The sequence below is a fragment of the Euprymna scolopes genome, chromosome 38, assembly GCF_053919585.1.
Source record: "Euprymna scolopes isolate OS-2025 chromosome 38, ASM5391958v1, whole genome shotgun sequence".
NCBI lineage: Eukaryota > Metazoa > Mollusca > Cephalopoda > Sepiida > Sepiolidae > Euprymna > Euprymna scolopes.
This window is the reverse complement of record NC_136519.1, coordinates 1,535,189-1,559,595: the sequence shown is the minus strand read 5'-3', so window position 1 is coordinate 1,559,595 and position 24,407 is coordinate 1,535,189. Positions and strand designations below refer to the sequence as shown.

At 33.3% G+C, this 24,407-nt stretch overlaps 1 protein-coding gene across 4 annotated transcripts in view; it reads right to left on the bottom strand.

Annotated features, from left to right (window-relative positions):
* LOC145263049 (beta-1 adrenergic receptor-like) overlaps nt 1-24,407 on the bottom strand; it is a 356,896-nt gene that overhangs the window by 186,967 nt on the left and 145,522 nt on the right. For 2 of the 4 annotated variants that reach the window (XM_080119878.1, XM_080119876.1), the window contains exon 2: nt 882-931. The exons of the other annotated variants lie outside the window; for them this stretch is intronic. The gene's annotated coding sequence lies outside the window, so the exon portion shown is untranslated. The remainder of the gene's footprint in view (nt 1-881; nt 932-24,407) is intronic. 4 annotated transcript variants of the gene reach the window in all.

Sequence of the window (24,407 nt, the reverse complement as noted above, 5' to 3'; positions counted from 1 at the left end):
CACATCGCTCTCACCCCGCCAGGGGGCGGGGGCGAAACCCTCATAAGAGCTAAGTTGAAAGACTCTTGTTCTTAGCTGGGAAATGGATTAGTGGAATTTAAGTATACAACCTGCATCATGAAGCTTGAATCAAAGAACTCGACTAAACAAGTGTAAACCGATTTATGAATAATTACTTTGTTTCGTTATATAAAAATGTCCCAGAGTTTTTCTTTCTTTCTCGATTGCCGGCCTGGATGAAGATACAGTTTGTTTCAGATATCCCCTGAAGCCAGATGATGAAGGAGACAGACTGGATCCAGCACAAAGCCAGAGTGACGACCGAAATCGACAATGTTGCCACACGGACTTAGGGTCATGCACATTTCGCGTGCCCTGAGCAGCAGAAGATATTTTCCAGTGACCAGTGAGAGTCTGATCACTCTTAAGGGGTCCACCACTAGACAAGTAAGAATGTAGCCCTGCTGGGTTGCATCTATGGTCCTGCGAGCTGGGAGCGACGAACACGGCCAGAAGTAAATCACAAGTATGCTCCCATGAATCAGGATAGCGACGGATGCGGCCCGGCCCTCTGAGAGAAGGGTTAGGGTTATATAATACTATAGCTGTGGGGTGAATAGTCGAGTACAGAAGAACATCAAGTTTCCCTATCGCAACAAGAGTAGTAACAGAAAAAGAAAACTTTGAAGCTTTGTATTACTGTCGAACTTAGTTGCACATTCGAGGTATCGAATGACCGGGATTTTGTGTTTAACGAAAAAAAGGTTGCGATCGTTATTCCAGTGTTAAGAGAATTATATCACATACATAACGTATAAAAATAAACCGAAGGAAATAATAATAGATAATTTTTTAATAAATAGTAAAATAAATATATTTACCTTTACTTCATATCAGTAATCCAAATCGTTATACGTACTCTTCAACTTACCTGCAAAAGAAAATACATAAATAAATATATAATATAAAAGTAAATAATTTAAATATAGTAATATAAGTCGCGGAAATTGCACGATCGATTAAAGAAACGTCATACGTACTCTGCAACTTTCCTGTAATCTATCATATCTATGAAAGTGAGAACACTTCTCAACCTATAGACTCAGCGGGTTTTAATCTACAGACTGAAAATTTACATATGGGGTATTCAGACATGTTGAAAACTATTTAATTTGTTTTTAATGGGGAGAAAGCTTCTAATGAGGTTTTATGTGTTTGTCAACTATTTCACGAATGCGCATGCGTGAATGGTTCACATGACAGATTCCTTATGATAAGAATAAGTACGCTTTAAAACATTTTTTCAAGAACGTAGCAAGCTGGCCTAATGGTTATCTTACTTAACTTACTGCCTTTAGGTTTTGGTTTCCATCTGAGCTCGAATGATTTTGTTTAACTTATAAGAAGTGAACTATTAAGAAAAAACACGATATTCGCATGCATATGTCTCGTTTTTTTTTTCGTTTTTTATTTCAATTTTTTTAAAGGAACTTAACTTTAGATCTAACACCTGCGTTATTTCTGCTTTTAATAAATAATAATTCTGCATTAAAATATTTATGCGTATTTTTTGACCCGGCAACGCCAGGCCGCCAGCCAGTTCATATATATATATATATATATATATATATATATATATATATATATATATATATATATATATATATATGTGTGTGTGTATATATATATATATATATATATATGTGTGTGTGTGTGTGTGTGTGTGTGTGTGCATACATGTTTCAGTGGAATCTCAATTTAGAGAGACCCACCTCATCAGACCGAAAAAGGAGCAATCCTTAAGCCCAAATCAAGGCTTTGTATATAAAAATATTGTGGGTTTACTTAAATACTGGAAAAGTGGGGTAAACATGTGGAAAAGAGAGGAAGAGGGAGTGAAAGGGGGGGGAGAAGGAGATATACATTCCAGACTGGCCAAATTATCTCAGCGGGGGTGGGGGGGAGCGAGTTATGGCTATACTTAAGTTTTAAGAGATAAGTATCGATATTTTGGACTAAAATGGTGCCAGAGTCGCCTTTTTATTCTCATATAGATCGTCCCTTTATTGCAGACTTTCTGTTTATTTCATGCATAATACATTGAATCTGGCGCATCATTTATTTTTTTATTTTACCGATAAACTCAATTTTTTCTTTTATAACATGCGTCCATATAATCAAATCAACAACGTGTAACATACATTACTTTTACATAATTTAAATATGGTTGGTATCATAGAAGTTGCAGTCTTTATATTAACGTGCAGATATCAATTACAACTGAAAACACAGACATAAACATGAAACGTATACACGTATAAATACTTATACTCTTTATTTCAATGGTTCTTTCTTTGAGCCGAATTTGGGGTGAAAGAGATTCGCTATTTATTTTAGAAATTTATGAACCAGTCGTTTTTATTTCATTTTCTGCTATTTTATTCATCTCTTACTCAATAATAGAGTATATATTTTATAAATTAATATACTCCCTTATAGAGGTAGAATTCTCTGATTGTATACATGCAAATACACAATAGCATAGAAGCGTTCATTCAGTCGGACTTTGGCAATTACAGTTATTTTTATTGTTTCTATGATTAGTATAAGTAGTTAGATTATTTACCCTTTATATTTTATTGTGTTTTTTTTATGATTTTCGAGGTTCTCAGTACAACTGTCGTTCAGTTTTAAATTGTTCTTGTTAAGGATTTTATGTAATATACTGCCTGGTAGATAGTGTTTATTTATAACATGTAGAAATTAGTTTCTAAGTTTTACTTTTAGCATTAAATTGAAGGGGAAGTGAAGCAGATTATCTTTCTAAGTTGATTTCTTGATCTATTCGTATTTATATTGCTTCTATTGTATTTAATGTCGGCAGTTTTGCGTCCATTGTTTCTAAATGCATTATTACATTTAGCGAACAAGTGGGAACTCAAGCAAAGTAGACGATCGTTGGTAGTAGGGTGAAAAATAGTACGGCTAGAAACTGAGACGACCAGTGTAGACTATGTTTGAATGAGAAATTTGCTATCATAAACTTTAAAGAATCACCAAATTTATTTTAATTAGATTTCAGAAAGAAAAATAAGAGAAACAGCGACACACAGCGAAGAAGTAGGCATAAAAACAAGAGTGAGTGAGAAAGAGATATATAAAGAGATGGAGAGAGTGGGTAAGAGTGGAAGAGAGAGGAAGAATATGAATTAAGGCATGGAAATAGTAAAAGATATGTGACATCTTTCACGCTTATTGGATCTATTGAAAAGCTTGCCATGTGTATTTCATGCACCAGTTTAGTGACTATGAGTAATGTTTTGTTATTTGTTGCATTCAGGTTTATTATGATAAGGTATGAACATAGTAGGGTAATAAGCAAGTTGACATACAGGCTGCTCTAAGATCGGCGAAGTTAAGCGACATTAAGCCTGATCAATACTAAATGGGTGCCTAATTGGGAAAAGATAGATACATTATGTAGCAAAAAAACCTTCAAATGGAACAGAAATGCAATAGTATATATATATATATATATATATATATATATATATATATATATACATATATGTGAATGCAATATTATATATGCATCTGTGCAAGATTATATATCTGTGCAAGATTATATATATGCATCTGTGCAAGATTATATATATATAGATAGATAGATATATAAATATATATGAATATATATATGAATATATATATATATGAATATATATATATATATATATATATATATATATATATATATATATATATATATATATATATGAATGCAAACTTTAGAATTTTTGATTATGTAACTGATTTTAGATTGTTTCATAGGAGTTTAGAATACTCCATAAAATGGCATTTTCTCTTGTGAACAGCGATGCACATAGTTAAGTTATTGTTAATTGTCGATTTAAAAAAGTTTCAGTCGATTGCAAGACATTAAAGAATGCTTTCGCTAGTAACATTATTGTCTAGAAACCCTGAAAAAAAAACAGGCAGGTCAAAAGCGGTGTGTGTGTGTGTGTTTCAATATATATATTTCGCCACAGTTTGCTTGATCGATGTAAGTTAATAGACTTTCTTGTGTGTGGCGCGTTGGCTTATGTGGCAGAGTGCTCGCCTCGTATGCATGAGGTTTGGGTTTCGAATCCCGAGTTCGAATATATCTAACTGGTGAAGCCAAACTCGACTCTTGGACTTCCGATTTCTCGGCACGTGTGAGACATTATTTGGCGGTGGAAATAACTATATAATCTCTCACATTCTGCATATATATATATATATATATATATATATATATATATATATATATATATATATATATACTTGCCTCGCGGTTCGCCTAACATCCTACGCTAGAAGCAACAAACCACTACCCCGAAATTTCTTTTGGATACATAAGTAAATCACCCATTCTAATGTTCATGATATCATAAATAACTTAGACACATCGAAAGTGCGTTGGCCTGACATCATCCTTGTTATACTATTAAGAAAAATGCTCTGCTCAGGCTGTCTCAATTCTCTCCAAACTCTTCAATAAATGCTTTAACGAATTTTACTTTCTTGGAAAATTAATCTTGTAGTATCAGTTTGCAAGGATTCTGGGGAAAAACTGACCCACTCAATTATTGACCCATTAGTCTTTTCCTCTCTTCGTCCAAACTGTTGAGTCCTTAATCACCTAAGCACTAATTCGCTATCCAATATATAATAAACTGCTTTCCGACAGACAGTATGGATTTAGGCAAGCTCGTTCTACTGCATATATCATTACTGTAATCTCTAAACATATATACTACTCATTAGAAAATGAAGTGGGTGGCTAGGACAATAGTTCTTGATATATCCATGACTTTTTAAAGAGTATGGCATGATTGTCTGCTCATGAAAATTAAATCATATGGTATTACTTGACGAATATTTAATATAATTAAATCCTGCTTATACAACAAAAAATAGTTTGTCCTTGATGATCGTACATCAAAATACTATGATTTGTGCCACAGGGGTCGATCCTTGGACTTTTATTATCCGTGATATTAATAAATGATGTCCTGATAAAATTGTCTAAGCTCACTTATTCAAAATATAAGTTTGTAATGCATATCTTAACCATGATACTAATTTTATTACCATAGATTTAACCTACGTTTGCCATCCAACCATAATTTTCTGAAGTTATGCGTGGCTTTAATACAAAATAACAATTCAGAAATTAAGTTCTTATATACTTATCTAATAATAATACATATCCCATTAATAAGTATTCTAATAATAAATATAATCTTTAGCTCCATGTACGTTTTACTCCAATAAAAGTAAGGGTTCACCTTGGTTTTTGGATTTAATCGTTTAGAACAAGAATATTATTTAAAAAGCTAGGATTTTTCAAGTTTTACTGATCTAAAAATAGTATCAATTAATCCCCGTTCTTTAATTACTATATATATATATATATATATATATATATATATATATATATATATACATATATATATATATATATCAAGGAAACATATGCACTATCATTCTCCAGTTAATACACTTTCGGTTTTACTTCATCTGATTATTGCCGCCGTCCCTGTTTTGACAAGCTAAGTCTGACCTTTACCCCTGATCTGAAACAGATCACGTACATCAAATCCGTTGGCAAGATCGCTCGAAAAATTGTAGGATCATTCTATATACTTCACTACCGATGCAATTCTCTACCTGTATAAGATCCAAGTACGTCCTAGGATGGAGTACTGTTGCCATATCTATGCAGGAGCTGCTAGAATACCTTTTCCTACCTTGCCATGGTTCAAAATAGACTTCGTAGCTTAGTGAGGGATGCTTTTTCTCTTCCCTGCAATCTCTTGTCCACAAAAGTGACGTTGCGAGCCTGTCTCTGCTTCATCGTTATTTTTATGGCTAATGCATGTCTGAGATCAAATCTATGTCCCCCCCCATTGCCAAACCTTGAGGAAAAACACTCGTCTAGCTGAAATCACTATCAATAATTTTCCCCACTCTTTATCTGTGCCTAAATCTATGCGTGGATTCCATGAACAAAGCTTATTTCTCAGAACTACACGTCTGTTTGCCTGCTTTCCAGCTGACTACAATATGATCGTCTTCAAGTCAAGCGTAAACAAGTTCTTGATGAGCCACCCTCTTAAGAAATCCAATTTACCAAATTTTCACTACTAATGATCACTACGATATTGTCCTATTGACTACTGTACATTCTGTAACCTTTATCCTCGAGTTGCCTTCAGGCTTTGATTAGTGGTGACTCCTTTGTAAAAAAAATTGTGTTAATTTTCTTTTAAACTTTTATTCTTTATCGACATTGCTTTGAGACTTCCTACTAAAGAATTTCGACATCAATTACTCTATCCTTTACGGACCCAACACACACACACACACACACACACACACACACACACACACACACACACACACACACACACACACACACACACACGTATGTACAAAAATAAAATAACAAATAAATGATACCAAAAATTTCTTCATTTAAATTGAAGTATGTATGTTTACGTTTATAAATCAATACAACGCGGAGATTTTTTATTTATAAAATAAATAAATACTTATTTAAATTAAAGATTTAACGGTTTAAAGACCAAACAAGTGCAGAATTATTTTTTAATAAACAAATATATATTTCTTTCTGATAGGTTCATAAGAGTAGTAGTTGAGGGGCAAAAATCAGAAGCTCACAGTATTAATGCCGGTGTCCCTCAGGGATCCATCCTGGGCCCAACTCTTTTCCTGATCTACATTAATGATCTTCCAAATCATATCCTTACATCATTTGTAGACATTTATGCTGACGACACTACCATTTATGGTACCACATCTAAGACAGTAAACGAGCAACTACTCTCCAATTCTCTCTCCTCTGATCTTGAGCATGTAGTACAATGGGGAAAGGAGTGGCTGGTTACTTTTAATGCATCTAAAACCAAGCTTCTCTCTTTACATCATCAACATTTTAATCCACATTTGTCATCAATTGAAATGAATGGCTCTCGTCTTCAGGAGGCCTCAAGTTTTGACAAGCTTCTGGGCTTGACCATTACTCCTGATCTTAAATGGAACACGTATATCAAATCTGTTGCCAAGGCCGCTGGAAAAATGGTGGGATCTTTCTATCGATCCAGTAGATATCTCACTGCTGATGCTATTCTCTATCTACATAAGAGCCAGGTACGTCCAAGGATGGAATACTGTTGCCACATCTGGGCAGGAGCTGCTAGAAAGGACTTGTCCTGCCTTGATAGAGTTCAAAATAGACTTCGTAGCCTCGTAGGAGATGTCCTTTTCTCCTCCTTACAACCTTTATCTCACAGAAGAGATGTTGCGAGTTTGTCTCTGATGTATCGTTATTTTCATGGAAAGTGTTCAACTGAGCTTCAATCTATGGTCCCCCCTCGCCAAACTTTCACAAGAAACACTCGTCTAGCTGTAAACACTATCAATAATTTCCCCCACTCTTTATCTGTGCCTAAACCTGAACATAGATTCCATGAACAAAGCTTCTTTCTTAGAACTGCACGCCTGTGGAATTGTCTTCCGTTTTCCTGCTTTCCGGCTGACTACAATATGGTTGTGTTCAAGTCTAAGGTAAATAAGTTCTTGATGAGCCGTTCCATATAAGTTATTAAATTTACCAAATTTTCATTACTAATGATTACTATATTGACCAACTTCTACTGTACACTCTTTAACCCTTATCCTTGAGTGGCCTCTGGGCCTTGATAATGTGGAGATGCCTTTGTAAAAAAAAAAAAAAAAAAAAAAAAATATATATATTTTAAAAATCAAATACGATATTTCGAGCCATAAGAGAATCTTCATTAATGAATATGAGTTTTTTTTTCTTATTTTATGTACAGTGGTGTTGGTGGAGGTAATGTCTGGCATGTCTTGCTCAGATGTTGTTGGTTGAGGGTAATGCCAGATTTAGTATTTCTCGGTGAAGATTCTGTTTGGTCTTTAAATCGTTAAATTTTGAACTTCGTATCAACAGTGCTTTTAATACAGTAGACTTTTATCATTTTAAATAATTGTTTAAAATCAAAATTTTCGACGTTTTATGCCTTCCTCAGGATATAATTTTCCTATTTTTTCGCTATATAGGGTTAAAACAAAAGCTTATAAACGTAAAACATAATATTTTAATTCAAATTTTGAACAATGCTTATATTACGGGAACACCTTATAACTAATTCACTTAACGCCCGCCATGCGTATCACCCGAAACTTCGAAAACATCAACATTCAAGAAAAACACACGGGCTTTATTTTTACTGCTATTTCCCTTCGTTTTAACATCAATCGACGAAGAAAAAGGACAAAATGTATATTGAGGAAGGCGCATAACGCCGAAATGTTTGGTTTTAAGCAAATAAGTATTTGTTTATTTTATAAAAAAGAAGATATCTCTTGCATTGGATTATAAGTCTAAAACATACGTATTTTAATTAAAATTTTAAATAACGCTTATACCACAGGAAAGCAATCTAGCTATTACTTTATCATATACTGTTTAAAAAGATCGTTATATAATTAGGCATACAAATAGCTTGAGTGTTGCTTTCTATCCCATAATTTGTATTTACAAAAGACTACGTTGTATTAATGATACAGTGGGTCGTTTTGGTGATAATTCACAGTGCTCAAGTCGCCCTTATAAAGTTACGTAACATGCAGCCACATGGAACGTCTGTTAGCGTACGCGAGTGCTATCAAAGATAAGATATGTACGCTATCGTGTATATATGTGTATGAGTGCGTTTGTGTGTGTGTGTATGTGTGTGAATAAACCTATATGCGCCTGTCTTATCAAAAAATCTTTACAGAAAGTGAGAATTTGGCAGCAGTTTCTATTCCTCATTTATCTTCGAAAAAAAAAAACGCGAAGTGAATGTGAACTTTGACCTCCAACTCATAACTAACGGCCATCAAACAGATGTTAGACGATATCTTCATCCCTGGCTTGCAAGAAGAAAGAGCCAACCCAACTCATCCAGACGAAACCAACCGAAAATTGACGTCGGGTTCAGTAAACGAAGAAAAAACTAATTGAAAACGATGCGGAGATTTGCTTACACATCTTCATGATTTAATAATTGTCAAAAATTGTCTCGGAGATCTTAGCTAAATCATAAATAAAACGATTATGCCGTTTGGGATCAAAACAATCCGGTTCTAAGGGCGAATGAGACAGGCGTATACTCGTGAACCATTCATTTAAACAAGTTTTGATAGTAAAAATACGCAAGTCAAAGAATTCTGCAGGTCAGTGTCTGAACCAATTAAACATTGCGTCATAAATCAAGATTAAGTCTAATAAGGCCCCACGGGTTGAGATGACCAGAGATATCTAGTTTCACTCGCTTCTCTTTCTAATTTGTTTTTTCAGGTATGCACTTATAATATTATAAAGAGATTTACTACATTTTGTATAAAATGTTACTATTCTATTTACTTGAGTAATACTCACTGTGTGAGTAAAGCTAGATAGTAAGGTTTGAACATATATGAGTAGCTATAAAACTATACAGAAGCGTCCGCGTTTCATCCCCGCAGGGAACTGTTACGCTTGATTGTTGCATACAGAGATGAAACGTAGATGCCTCCATGTCGATTGATTATCATAAATATATATTCACACACACACACACACACACACACACACACACACACACACACATATATATATGAAATAAAATGGAGGCGGTCATCCATTTTGACCATCCCTCTTGAAGAAGCCCGCATAAATCAGGCGAAACGTTGAGTATCCAGGTCCTTCCACCTCCATTTTATTTCATATCGTCGGATTTAATATATATATATATATATATATATATATATATATATATATATATATATATATATATATATATATGAAGAAGCATATGTGGTAGTGCCTGTATGTTCACATATTCGAGGATGTTCGTGGGATGCGTGGGTGCCCAATTCAAAGTTTTATGAAAGACTTGGTTTTGAATAGAGGCCACACAATTTGCTGACCATTCCAAGTCGAAAATGTTGGAAGGGTCATATTCAAATAGATCTTACCCTTATTGGCTATAACCGTGCCCCTCCTGCTGCTAACCCTGCCCGTCTTACACTCATGTTTCCATCATTCACACTGAGGAAGATCGAAGGATCGGTCGAAAATATGTGCTTTCGAAGGAAACATTCTTGTTTTTTTCAAAAGACTTTTTGTATTCCTACGCGTCAACATTTAGGAAATGAATACAGAACAGATATAAACATTTATATATTTTTCGTATTGATTTTTTATTCATATATATATATATATATATATATAGGGTGACTAAAAAAACAAATACTAAATGGAAGCCATCTAGAACATATACTGTAGAACGGAGAAAAAGAGGCCAAAGACCATAGTGTTTTGATGTGATGTTTTGAATATAATAAACTAGTTATGACCAAAGTTTCATTTCATTCGGACAAAACACTAAGAAACGGGGCCTAATTAGTGTTGGGACCCGTTTTTTTTTGGGGGGGGATCAGCATGTATATATATATATATATATAAATCACTTTGTGTGTGTGTGAGTCTCATCCTTATAGGTTCCCAAACGGCTGTGCTTATCTTTTGCAAATTTCACACAACGCTAATTTATATGTCTGGTAGTGTTCTTAGATATGTTTTGTACAGAAATTCATCCGATACATATCGAAAAACGAAAAAAAGCAGATCCTAAAAATAGGTTTTTTTTTCCTTATAGATAAAAAAGAATTTTTACAGAGAATTTTTATACGTTACACCGGCAACGAAAATAATAAAAACCGTAGCAAGTGATTTCTTCTTAAAATCATATAATAATCTGGAGATATAGTTAAGTGGCATGCAGTTCGACTCCAGACCGAATGATCCTTTGCTCAAGCCCAGGTATACCTCACCGTTTTATTGTATTTTTTTCTTATTAATGAGTTTAATTTACGATAAATAATAGATAACATTTAAAATCGCCGCAAATCATTTCTTCGTTTGCATATTTTAAGACTAAACATTAATCAGCTGTAACTCGAATCAGATTCGAATCTTATGACCGGCAGGAATTGTTACCTTACACTGATGATTGCGTAAGCATGAAACATCAGTGTCTGTAGGTAAAAATGAATTATACATATATAACAAATATATAATAGCCACCGCAACACATTTTCTTTCTCTTTCTGCCAAACAACTGAGGAAAAACATATAAAAAACCGAACAAATTTTCTTCAACAGTTACAACAACAATAACAACAACAACAACAACAACAAAAAAACTACCTCTAATAACGATCATGCGAGTGAAAGCACTCGAGAAAAAATGGAAGACATAAGATCAAAATTTAAGAAAAATGTAAACTCTGTGGTACATGCTCAGCTAACAATTTTCTGCTTTATATATATATATATATATATATATATATATATATATAAGGGGAGTCATTATTAGAATTTTGAGGAAGATCGATGCGGAGGGGGGAGAAAAACATTAATAGACACGAAAAAATAGTCAAAAGACTATTCGACTAAAAAAAAAAAAAAAAAAAAAAAAAAAAAACCTCGAGGTACCTTTCGTCCGACACTTGTCAAAAGATTACGTCGGCAGCGATTAAAATAAAACAATTTACACAATTGAAAATGGAGGCGAAAGGAGGGGGGACCCCCCCCCCAAATAATGATAAAACTACACGAATTAAATGAATGAATAACCCGTGATATATCGTCCATATTTCAGAACCTAGGACGAAATAAATAAATAAATAAAAATAACTTGCCTGCAAATAAGTGCAGAAACAAGAAATAATGACGCAATGTAGGCATTTAAAAAAAACATAGGTCTAATTTATGCGACAGCTCCTTTTGCCTACAGAGCGATAGTTTGCGCATTAGTACAGTTACGGTCTCCAAAATATTGAGATGTTGTTTGGAACGGACCTTGTGTACAATGCGAAAACAGCCATCCGAATACGCTTCACCACACGCTTTATTGTCATACAAGGGTGCACCAATTGATGACTCATAAATAGGTGAGCGCCCGAATGTGCTCCGTAAATGCCCGAATGTGTGCTGTGAACGCCCGGGTGTGTTCAACTGTGTGTTTATTCTAGACCCCAGGGACTTTCGAGATCACGCAGGGACATGCTGTGCCAATCTGACTCCCAGACGTTGAAACGTACGACCCACATAGTCAGCATCACACTGATATTTAAATTGATATACAACTAAACATTTTTGTAGTGTGGGAAGTGTATTTTTCTTAAAAGCTGGGAAGGCAGTTTTAGTGCTGAACACCACACGAGGCTGCACCGCATAGAAACAGTGAGATACAACCGAAGTAATTTTATCGACAAGCCCTTTACTGATAGAACCAATATAAGGGAGTTTCAGAAAGACTGGACACTTAGCCGGACCAAAAGAAGGTTGGTATTAAATTTAACAAGAGTTTGGCGAACATGCTTAGAGATTATAACCCCAGGGAAACCATTTTTCGCAAGAATATCAGTTATCTTCTTTAATTCTTTATCAAGTTTGCTAGTCGAGCAAATCACGAGGGCACGTTGGACCAAAGTCTTGATCAAACTGATTTTTCTCCTATTAGAGGCAAAAGAATCCCAACTTATTTACAGGCCTTTAAATGTCGGTTTCCTGTATATAGTTGTACGAAACCGATTCTCTGTCTTTTCTATAAGAACGTCCAAAATGGGTAAAGAGTCATTTTGCTCTTCCTCCACTTATCTTTTTAAAAACTTTAATAAAATTTTGTACCACTAAAAACTTTATATATATATATATATATATATATATATATATATATATATATATATATATACTAGCTGTATATACCCAGCGTTGCCCGGTCGAAATATATTGCCGGGCGGTGGTATTAGTCACATACTATTTCAAATACATCTATTATTCTTTTTTTTTTGTCTTTAACGAGTGTCTATTTATTCTGATGAATCCATGGGAGGAAATATTGACAATTGATTGCTCTTGGCGAACGAAACAGATCTGTAAAGTGTACTGAGCTTTTTATTGTTGAAAAAAAAAAATGATTGGTAAATTGAATAAAAACTTGGACTTTGGAATATAGCACAATTGTTTTCTTATGTGTGTATCTTTCTCTCTTTCTCTCTCTCTCTCTCTCTCTTTCCCCTCTCTCTCTCTCATATATATATATATATATATATATATATATATATATATATATAGTAATTTATAAAATATATATGGCGATTAAGCTACACTGAATATTCTGCGTTTCATCCAACTATAGGATTCGTCAGGCTTATGCGAATCCTATAGTTGGATGAAACGCAGAATATTCAGTGTAGCTTAATCGCCATATATATTTTATAAATTACTAACTAGCTCTACCTACGTATTGAGCACTTTTGAAGTAAATACTTAAAGTTTACGCATAAATCTATACTTTCGTATAGTAAATTTATGTGAATAAATGAAATATATATATATATATATATATATATATATATATATATATATATATATAAACTCAAATCGTCTTGCTTAGGCGTTGAAACCGTCGATCCGGTCCAGATTTATGATGCGCATGCGTGAATAAATGAATACGAAGCCATACAAGCTTTTTTAATTCGATAATTTACGGCGATCGTGGTTTTTCTTATTTTGTTTATTTTTACATAGATTTAAACATTTTATTTTTCTACACTCCTAACGTAAACACAACTAATGTAATAAATACAACCGAAAATAAGTTTAAAAAATTGGTTTGTGTTACAAATAAAAAAAATCGTTTAGAAAAGAAGGTGGCAAAAGCGGGAATGAATACACCAGGTGGTAAATGGTTCCACTCTAGCTTCGCTGAATTTTCAAACACAACAAAAAAAAAACAATAAAAAAGGCGCGAAGAAACGCATGGAAAGCGCGGATACTTAATACAATTTATGTGAAAACATATATAGGATGACGTGACATCGAAGAAAGAAAAATAAATCTCGTTTCTTTATTATTCTTAGACAAAAAATACGCTGTAGTTTTACTGCTATCATTAGCGGAAAATTGCGTAAACATTTATCAAATTACACATAGACTATTTGACGTTACGGACATACACATATAGATATATGATCGTTTGTTTGGTATAAACAAATCAAACAAAGTGCTTGATTATTTATTAATAAAAGCGTAGTATTTAGTTATTAATAGTTTTACAGAAAATCATGTCAAATCAACGTGATGCCGCAGATTTCAAGTCTGGGGCAGGCATAGATTAAAAACCAATGACGTTAGGTTTGCTTATTTAAATAACAAGTCAGCTTTTTCAGCTATGCCTATTTTCAGCCATATTTGATTTCATATATATATATATATATATATATATATATATATATATATATATATATATATATATATGTGTGTGTGTGTGTGTGTGTGTGTGTGCGTGTGTGCGTGCGTGTGTGTTATGTGTATGCGTGTGTGTATGCGTGTGTGTGTTGTGTGTGCGTGTGTGTGGTGTGTGTGTTTGTGATGTGTGTGCGTGTGGTCTTAAAAGATTTTAAAATATTAAAAAAGCAGTTTTTTTGGTTAAAAAATTGTTTTGTTAGTAAGTCAATTAATCTTCTGCTATCACTGTTTTACTTCGTTTTCCAGAATTCACACTAATATTATTCCATGGATCATCAGTTGTTTACCATAAGACACTGTTTCAGGGTCTAAAAACAAGACAGTTCATTAAATGATAGCTCGCTAGCAGTGTACACCAAACATCACTTCCCTTAGAAAACAAGAACATTTAATAATTATTATCGTAAATAATTACGTCAGCCCATTTAAGAAACTCGTTTCTTATCGTTGAGCACTTTCAGTTGAATTAAAGTAGACCAATTTAGCTCTTATGCGCAGATCATCATATAATGATTAGATCACTTTGACAGACCTTTAAAAGCATTTAAAAATAAATGTTTAAAATTCAACAGTATTCCTCGTGGTTAACGGTAGCCGAATGCATTAGGTCTTTGCTAATGAATGGCTTCTGTCGCTGGGTTCGGATGTATCGACTCGTATTGATCGTTGCACCCTGCACTGATGATTCCCAAAAGGATGAAACACTAGTGTCTGTAGGTATCTAATAATCATTATAGTATATATATATATATATATATATATATATATATATATATATATATATATATATATATTAAGTAATGTGATTTATGATTTAAAATTTAAAAATCAAATGTTAATTAAATTAAAAATCCGTTTCATAAGAAGGAACAACAACAAAATCAATTACCTGTACGATCGTTTCGGAAAACAATGCTGTTTATTGTGGTATACATCAAGTTATGTACAATAATTATATATAGTTTTTTGATAAGCAAGGCCTCCTCATCAGCAAATTTTGAAGGGTTTTTATTGAATTTAAATAATATAATATATAATGTTTAGATTTTAGTTTAAGTACAACACGGAAGCATTCTCCGATAAAAAGAAGACCTTACAAAAATGTGAAATCGGTGTTTATTATTTTTTTTTACAAGGGAGTCACCACTTATCAAGATCCAAAAGACACTCGGGAATAAAACTTAATGAATATAATGTGGCAGTTTGGTAATCGTTAATGGTGTAAGTTGGGTACAATTTGATTATTTAAGAAGATGGTTGAACAAGAACCTGTTTACATTAAACTTGAAGGCTGTCATACAGTAATCGGACAAGAAGAGGGCCAATATATATATATATATATATATATATATATATATATATATATATATATATAGCTGTTCTTCTATAGTACATCGATGGAACACTTAAAAACTGAGTCGGAAATTTATCAACAAATGAAATCCTGAAATTGATAAATGAAAAACCAAGTGAAGCATGCATGAATACATACGTGAATACATAGTGAACGAGGCATAAAAAATGACTAACTTCAGTATTTGCCCCTCCCCCCATTTAGCCCCAAAAGTCCCCAGGGGACGTCAAATCCTTGTGAAAATGAAGAAACAGTACAGTTTTAGGGCTTTAACATATGTAAATTTGAGTTCTGTAAAAAAAGAAATGACCAAGTCCATCATTTACACCCCCCATTTAGCCCCAAAAGTCCACAAGGCCCTTACATATTTAAATTTGAATTAAGCACCATACAAAACTGCTAAATAGACATACACAGAAACTTTTGGACGAATATAAAATAAAAATAGTCCCAAAAATGGAGTGCTTTTATTAGTCCTAAAAGAAACCCTGGGGCACACCAAAGAGTTATCGCGAAGTATAGACAAACAAAATTATATAGAAATCAGTTAGTTACAACTTTTAAGAAAATTTTATGAAAATCCAAGGCATCAATTTTAATAAGCACAAAAATTGCAATTTTAGCCATTTTTATCCCGAAAGGCACCCCTAGGGGGACACCCGAATTTTTTTTCGGAATATCCGTTCTGTTACTGTTTTACTTATATCATGTTTAATTTTTGTGCAAAATTTCACAAAATTCCAAGGAATAGTTATTGAGAAAACGGAAAAGGGTTAATTTACTGGTCCACCCTCTTTTTGTCGGGGAACAAAAAAGGAAAAGAACTTACAACAGTCTTAATCAAATGTATGTAAAATTTTCTTTTACTAATTGGAACTTAGCAAAATGATTCTTTTATAAGTGCAGATAAAAATGCTCCGTATTATAGAGTTAGAAATAGAAAACACGTAGTCAGATATCTCGTCCCATTTCACGGGAACAGTCTATTAATGTAATTATTGAACCCTATTTGTGGAAGTACACAAGGTAAATAAACTCTAGCTAAAAAAATTAACATGGCGGCTGTTTCCTTCTCCGCGAATATTTACGTTGGTAGACAAAGAGAAAACGACACTTTCACCCTGGGTTATCAAGACGGAAATATATAATATATTTATTCACTTGCCGTCGAATAAATTACCGCGCTATCCAACTATTGGTTTATATTTCTCCTTTAATCATCTTGTCAACTACGCATCTTCAATTACAGTATGCGAATCTGACATTTTGCAATGTATTCTATATATATTAACACCTCCTTAATCTATGTGATAACTTTCATTACCTTTTAATGAATAGGGGAAGCCCATATATTAAAAATAGTCAAGATATTATATCCCTCCTCTTTCTGTCTTAACATTATCCTGGCTGTTTGATAACAACATGCCCGTTAATGATTTATTGATTTCAATACTCTATTTAAAGCACAATTAAATGAAAATATATTAACCAGGAAGGGTAAAATAAATTAACCGAATAAAAGAACTGCGGGAAACTAGAAGATTGAAATCAAGACTTAATGCTACTAAATCGTATGTTTTGAATACAAAATTTTGATGCTGAAATTTAAGGTTTTAGCTTAAAAGGCTACAAAAGAAATTGAAAGTAATGAATCTTATTTGATTTCTAGCTTGAAAAGGTAATTCCGAGTAGATAGAAAAATGTTTAGCCTTTATTGTCTTTTTAAATATTTAAAAAAAAACACACACAAAAAAAAACACTTACGAAAAACTGAAGAAAAAATTTCATGTGTTTGTTTTTATTATTCTATAAACGGGTATACAGAAATCGGTAAATTTTTTACAATGTGACCCACCTAAAAAAAATAAAGATCTACATATTTTTGGCCAAATGCGTTTAAATAGCTTTTATAAATAATATGAAAGACATTTTGAAAAGAAAGACAATTAACATTTTAGTGGGGGGATCACTTTTCCATATTAATTTAACGTAAAATGAGCACCTACTTTTTGGCTACCAAGCGTTCAACGAGACATGTCACCTCTAGCATTTTTTCAAGTTTGGTAATCGAGGAGAGAGGGGGACAAAACATGACAAATACAATTTTTTTGTGGTGGAGGGCGGGAATTACGTGTAAAACATAAAATAAAGACAAATTTAATTAATTTTTATGAGACCACTCTGAATTTTGACCTAACAATTTAACAAACAAAAGGAACTCCAAAATATGACAAATGACGAAAAATTTATATAATTGATTTTGGAATTAATTTTTGATAAATATTCATTTTTTTAGGGGTTCTGATTACTTGACTACTTTTTTTTTGCGATCGCATGGCCATTCTTTGTTATTTTTATTGAAACAAAAAGTTGTAATGATTTATTGTTAATTATTTATTGGGGGGAGGTCTTTCCCGTGCTCAATATCCGGAGAATAGTTTCTTCTCTTTGCCGAAATATCTGGTGAAGAGGGTATCACATACTTCTTTTTTGGGGCGATTATATTTACGTATTTGTATCCGTTCTTTTATTTTTGTAATTGTTGTGGGGGTATCCACGTTGCCCACGATGAAAATGATTAGTATAGCAGGTGTGTTCCAAACGGAACTTCATGTCGACCCAGGCAACGCCGGGTACCCATGCTCTGAAGAAATATGATTTATCAATTACATTTCACTTTTTTATATATTCGTCTTTAATTTATGAAGCTCAATGTAGTAACAAAGCATATAGCAAACACACACACACACACACACACACACACACACACACACACACACACACACACACACACACATATATATATATATATATAAGCAAAATGTCTGTGTGGGTGTCTGTCTGTCTGTGTACATTTTCTTACTAAATAACTCAGTAAATTTTCAGTCTACAGACTCGACCTTTCACATAAAGGTAATTGAGAATTGGGCAAATCTTTTTAATCGGTTTTCGACCAGACATTTGGCTGTTAAGGGGTCAAAATTTAATCATTTAACTATTGAGAACTCTACCAAACTCCGTCGCTAATTTTGGGTTTAAACATTTGAAATTTTAGATGTAGGTTACTTGAACATGGATCTAACTTTTTATTTTATAATTTGATTCGAGCCCAAAACAATAAATGTTAAGGGGTCAAAATTGGGGTCAAAGTTTAAAAAGTTGACCTCTGCGGTCTCTATCAAAATACTCAGCGAATTTTTGATCTAAACATTTGAAATTTTACATAAAGTGTATTCAGACATAGGACAAGCTTTTGTAATCGTTGTTTTGCTGAAAATTTGTCTTCCAAGGGATCAAAGTTTAAAAGATGTTACCTTTGCGGTCTCTAGCACACTATTCAGCCAATTTTGGGCCTAAATATTTGAAATTTTACATAGAAGGGTATTCAGACATGCAGCAAGCTTTTTAATCAGTCTGTGGGCGAAAATCTGGCTGACAAGAGGTTAAACTTTACAGAGTTGACTTTTGCAGACTCTACCAAACTCCTCCGCCAATTTTTGATGTAGGTTAATTGTACATGTATCCAACATTTTAATTTAATTTGAACCCAAGGCAATAAATGTTAACAGGTCAAAATTGGGGTCAAAGTTTTTAAAAATTTGACGTCTGCGGTCTCCACCAACTTTTCTCTATTGGAAGTTAAGGAAGCCTGTTATATAAAAAGGCATTACCGTACATATTTACACTTTTTAATATATACATAGGCACATAAAGTTATGAACAGTACATAGGGCCCGAGCAAAGCCGGACGAAATTGCTAGTATATATATAACATAATAAGATAAAAAAGATGCAGTGTTTACCTGATATAAGCAATGGTAAACTTCAAACTAATATAAATACCAGTATATATATATATATATATATATATATATATATATATATATATATATATATATAATTTAATCCCAACCGAATAAAAAAGCCCAATACACAATAGAGAGTAGAGCTTATTATAAGAGAAAGAAAATTAAAACTGTAAGTTGAACTTTACAATCCAAATTTATTGTTCGACTGAATACTTCAAAAAACAATTTTCAAAATCTTTATTCTGCAGAGTTTTACAGAATTCTGTTCTTTCTATTCTTCTCGTCAGAGGACAGAAAGAAATCAGAAAATTATATTTGCAGTAATGCATAGTTATGTCATTAAATGAAACTGCAATTTATTGTAGCCATAACTTGCCAAGAAAAACAAGTGAAAAAATGTTGGATACGTAAAAGAATATAAAAACAAACCGCGCATAATATAATTTGCTGATTTCTTTTTGTCCTCTGATCAGAAGAATAGTAAGAATAGCATTCTTTGAAACTCCGCGGAATAAGGACTTTGTAAATAAATTGTTTTTTTTGGAGTATTCAGTCGAATAAATTTGATTGTAAATTTCACCTTGCAGTTTTAATTTTCTTTCTCCTATATATATATATATATATATATATATATATATATATATATATATATATATATTGTTTACTGTTATTTGGGGAAAGAATTCCGACAAAGTGCTCGATTACAAAGAAAACTTTTTCGATATAAGAGCTTAATATTTATTTATTTAATTGTACAGAAGTTCAGAAAAACATTGGTACCGTCGGTTTCAAACCCAGCATAAAGTGGACCAGTTAATGGTAAACCGTAAATGATGTTAGGCTCTCGTCAGTCATGTTGTTTCTGTCTGAGGAAAAGTTTTTCAGCCCCGCATTTATTTTTAATATAATGATGTTCATTTTTATTTAACTATAGCTTATTCCTATCTCTGTATACTTTATTTTATTCTAATATGAATTTTCTAATTTTTTAATTTTTTATTTAATGCATTTTAGTAAATATGTACTGTTCTGTTTTTGCATGGTTTCTGGAAAGTTTTAGGCAGACATGCAAATATACATACATACATTTATATATTGGTAGCTCAAATTTTCGACCCAAACCGATTAAAAAGCTTGCCCTTTCTCTGAATACCTTTTATGTAAAATTTCAAATATTTACACCAGAAATTGTCTGAGTAATTTTGTAGAGACTGCAGTGGTAATTTTTTTAAACTTTGACCCCTATTATTACCCCTTAAATTTATTGTTTTGGGCTCAAATCAAGTTATAAAGTTAGATCCATGCCCAAGGAACCTATATCTAAAATTTCAAATGTTTATACCTAAAATTAACGGAGGAGTTTGGTAGAGTTATCAAAGGTCAAATCGTTGAACTTTTACCCCATAATTGCAAAATTTCTGGCCGAAAACGAATTACAAAGATTTTCCCAAATCTTAATACGTTGTATATCAAATTCCGAGTCTGTAGACTTAAAATTGACAGTGTTATTGTGTAGGGAAATGTATACAGACACACACAGACAGACAGACAGAAACTTTCAGTTTTATAGATATATAGATTAACGAGGGAGGGGCACCCGGCGTTGCACGGTCATACAGAAAATTGTGATAAAGCGGACAGGGAGTGGCGACGTTGTCTGATTGTAAAAAGAAAAATTGTTGCGGGGAGGGGAGTAACCAATGTGACGTTGGGGACGGGGTAGGGGCTTTGCTCGATCGTAAAAAAATAAATAAACGGGACTTTTGGAGGCATCAGTCAGAAGCGAAATCAAAAGTAAAATTTTGTAAGAAAAAAAAAAGAGTCGTGCGCTGGGCGCGAACTCTCATAACTTAAGATCGCCAATTTAGCTTTTAAAACAGAAGAACGTGACGACGATTCGCGTATGCGCAGTTTGCAAACCGCGTCGAAAGCAAGATTTTTTTTTATCTGACCGCCCTTCAAAAAAACATTTCTACACGAAATAATCGGATTTTTTTTTCTAATTTTTCGATATTTTTCTCCAAGAATTCGATCTTTCTTACAATGCCATGTTGGTGCCTGTACGCTGAAGATGAAAAACGTTTTTAGCGGAGATACAAAGACACACACAAACACACAAACGTTTTAGATTTATTTAATAGAAATAATGAAAAAGTGATAGAATGTTTACAAATGATTAAATAAACTTTATCCTTTTTTATTGACTTATTTCTTAATATATCTTTACCAAAGTTTGGAGACTGCATGAATAAGTTTTAAAGTTATGTGAAAGCTACAAAGTGGTTTGAATAAGTTTCAAGACTTTTTTGGATAGCCATTTAAAATTGTCAGACACGCTTGAAAATTCAGTATGTCATTGTTATACATCTGACTGACCAATTTTTATAATTTCACGTTTATATGAGCAGCTACAATGGGAATTGAAATACACCCTACTAAATCCTGATTGTCATCGTTGGTGAATTTCAAAAATGCAATATGGATATGATGACATTTTGGACCAAAGATATGCAAATATATGCAAAGATATGCAATAAAATTCTGTATTAAACTTGGAAAAAAACACAGAAACGTATGGAATGCTTCAGACTGCTTCTGGACTAATTTGCATGAATCGAGCATAAGTGTTTGCGTGGCATAAGAGATTCAATGAAGACAGCGAGGGATGATGAAAGGTGTTGGAGGAGTGAGGAAGTCAGAACACCAGAGTTGATTGGCCATTAAAGAATTTCATGGATAATGACCGTCGTGTGTCCATAGAGGCAATAAATGCACAGTTTGATGTCAGTGTGGGGACTGTAACACTATTAAAAACTCATTGGCCAAGACGGGCATCACGACAGTTCCTCACCCTCCCCTTCCTGTGACTTTTGATTATTACCTAAGCTCACGGAAAACCATTAGAGGCTGTTGTTATGAGACAATTGAGGAGAGGCTGTGACAAGGGGTTATTGACACACTCACACAATAAGACTTCTATGGGTCCTCCAGAAGTTGTTGAAACGGCACAAGGGCATTACAGCCAGAGGAGATTACTTCAAAAGTGACTAGAGTTTCATATGTGCATTATTAATAAAAGTGTCCATACGAAAAAAAGTATGGGAACTTATTGAACGCTGGATAAAATCGAGTTAGAAGACTTTATTAACAATTAGTTTATTGGAACTACGTGACAAAAATCGGATTTGGATTTTTTTTACATGGTAGTCACCACTTATCAAGGCCCGGAAGCCACTCGGGGATAAGGGTTATTGCGTGTACAGTAAGTAGTCAATGGGATAATATCGTAGTAGTCGTTAGTAATGGAGATTTGATAAAGTGCCTTACTTAAGGAGGCGGTGTATCAGGCATTTGTTTATGTTGGACTTGAAAAAATCCAAGTTGTAGTCAGGTAGGAAATAGGCAAACGGAAGGGAGTTCCACTGGCGTGCACTTCTAAGAAAGAAGCTTTGTGCATGGAATCTATGTTTTAATTTAGGCACCGATACAGAATAAGGAAAATTATTGACAATTGTTTCAGCTTGACGGGTGTTTTCGCGAAATATTGACGAGGGGGGGGGCAGAGATTTGAGCTCAGACGAGCACTTGCCATGGAAATAACGATAAAAAATTTATAACTAAAATAAAACTGTAACTATTTCAAAAATTGTGTTTTATCTAAGGAACAATGGTAGGAAAAGGTTTTAGAAGAAAAAGGAATGACTCGGTTCAATAAAAATAAGAGCAAACTGTTAAGTATGCTGAAACTGAAATGAAAGGAACTTCAAAGAAGCGAGAATTGCCGCCACTTATTTAATGATTACAGATAATTTTTGACGATATATATAGTAAGAATATCTATTTTATTGAAAGCAAATGATTGTAGATCTGTTTTTTAGTGTAATGTGAATGTCTTTAATCACAGCAATTACTTATAATTGAAATAATACGTAGAGTCAATAAGCAAAACCAAAGAAACGAATGTTATTCTTTAACACGAGTGATATCAAATAAATACAGTAAATCAATATTTAATTGTCCTCATCTTTGTAAGAGACCACAATTGAGAGAAACAGTTTTTCGGAATAAATGTAATAATTTGTAAGCGGAGACGAAATGTATGCATAGTTTTGTGGCACACGCTTGAGTAAATGCTGAAAGTGGTGATAGATTCCCGTATTTTCCCATCGAGATTGTAGATGCAAGGAAAAGATTACTTTATTGTTATAGAGATATGCGATTACTATTAAGAGCGACTAGACATGAATCCAACGCAAAAACTCATCCTTCTACCACCATCGATGCACTTAACATCAAACATAATTTCCGAAGACAGATCTTCTTTACAAGGGATTATAGTATGTAGAGCACATAACTACGAAAGTGTTTCCCTGCTTATTTCAATTCCATTCAAATCCAATTGCAAGAAAGTTTTGGCATAAATCGCGCCAGAAGTAATCAAACTTAGTTTATACTGTTTACTCCCTTAGTTTTCATAATCTCTCGGTTGGCAATCATTCCCGTCTTATTAACACTTATCCTCGGGTTGATCTTGGCCTTGATAAGTCGTGATACAATATTAAAACGAAATTAAGTTAATATTATCACGTAAATATAGATTGTAAATATATTGGGTTTGAAATTTTGTTTGTACCCGACATAACGGGCCCCAAATTATTGAACTTTACCAATACCTCGAATTACGAACTCACGCGGTATTTAAGAAAATGTAAGAACCAAAAAATTGACACGCTTGTTAGTTTATGTTTAGTTTGGATGCACTTTTACAATTTATTGGTTCATTTATGATTCGAACGTTTTCTCATCACTT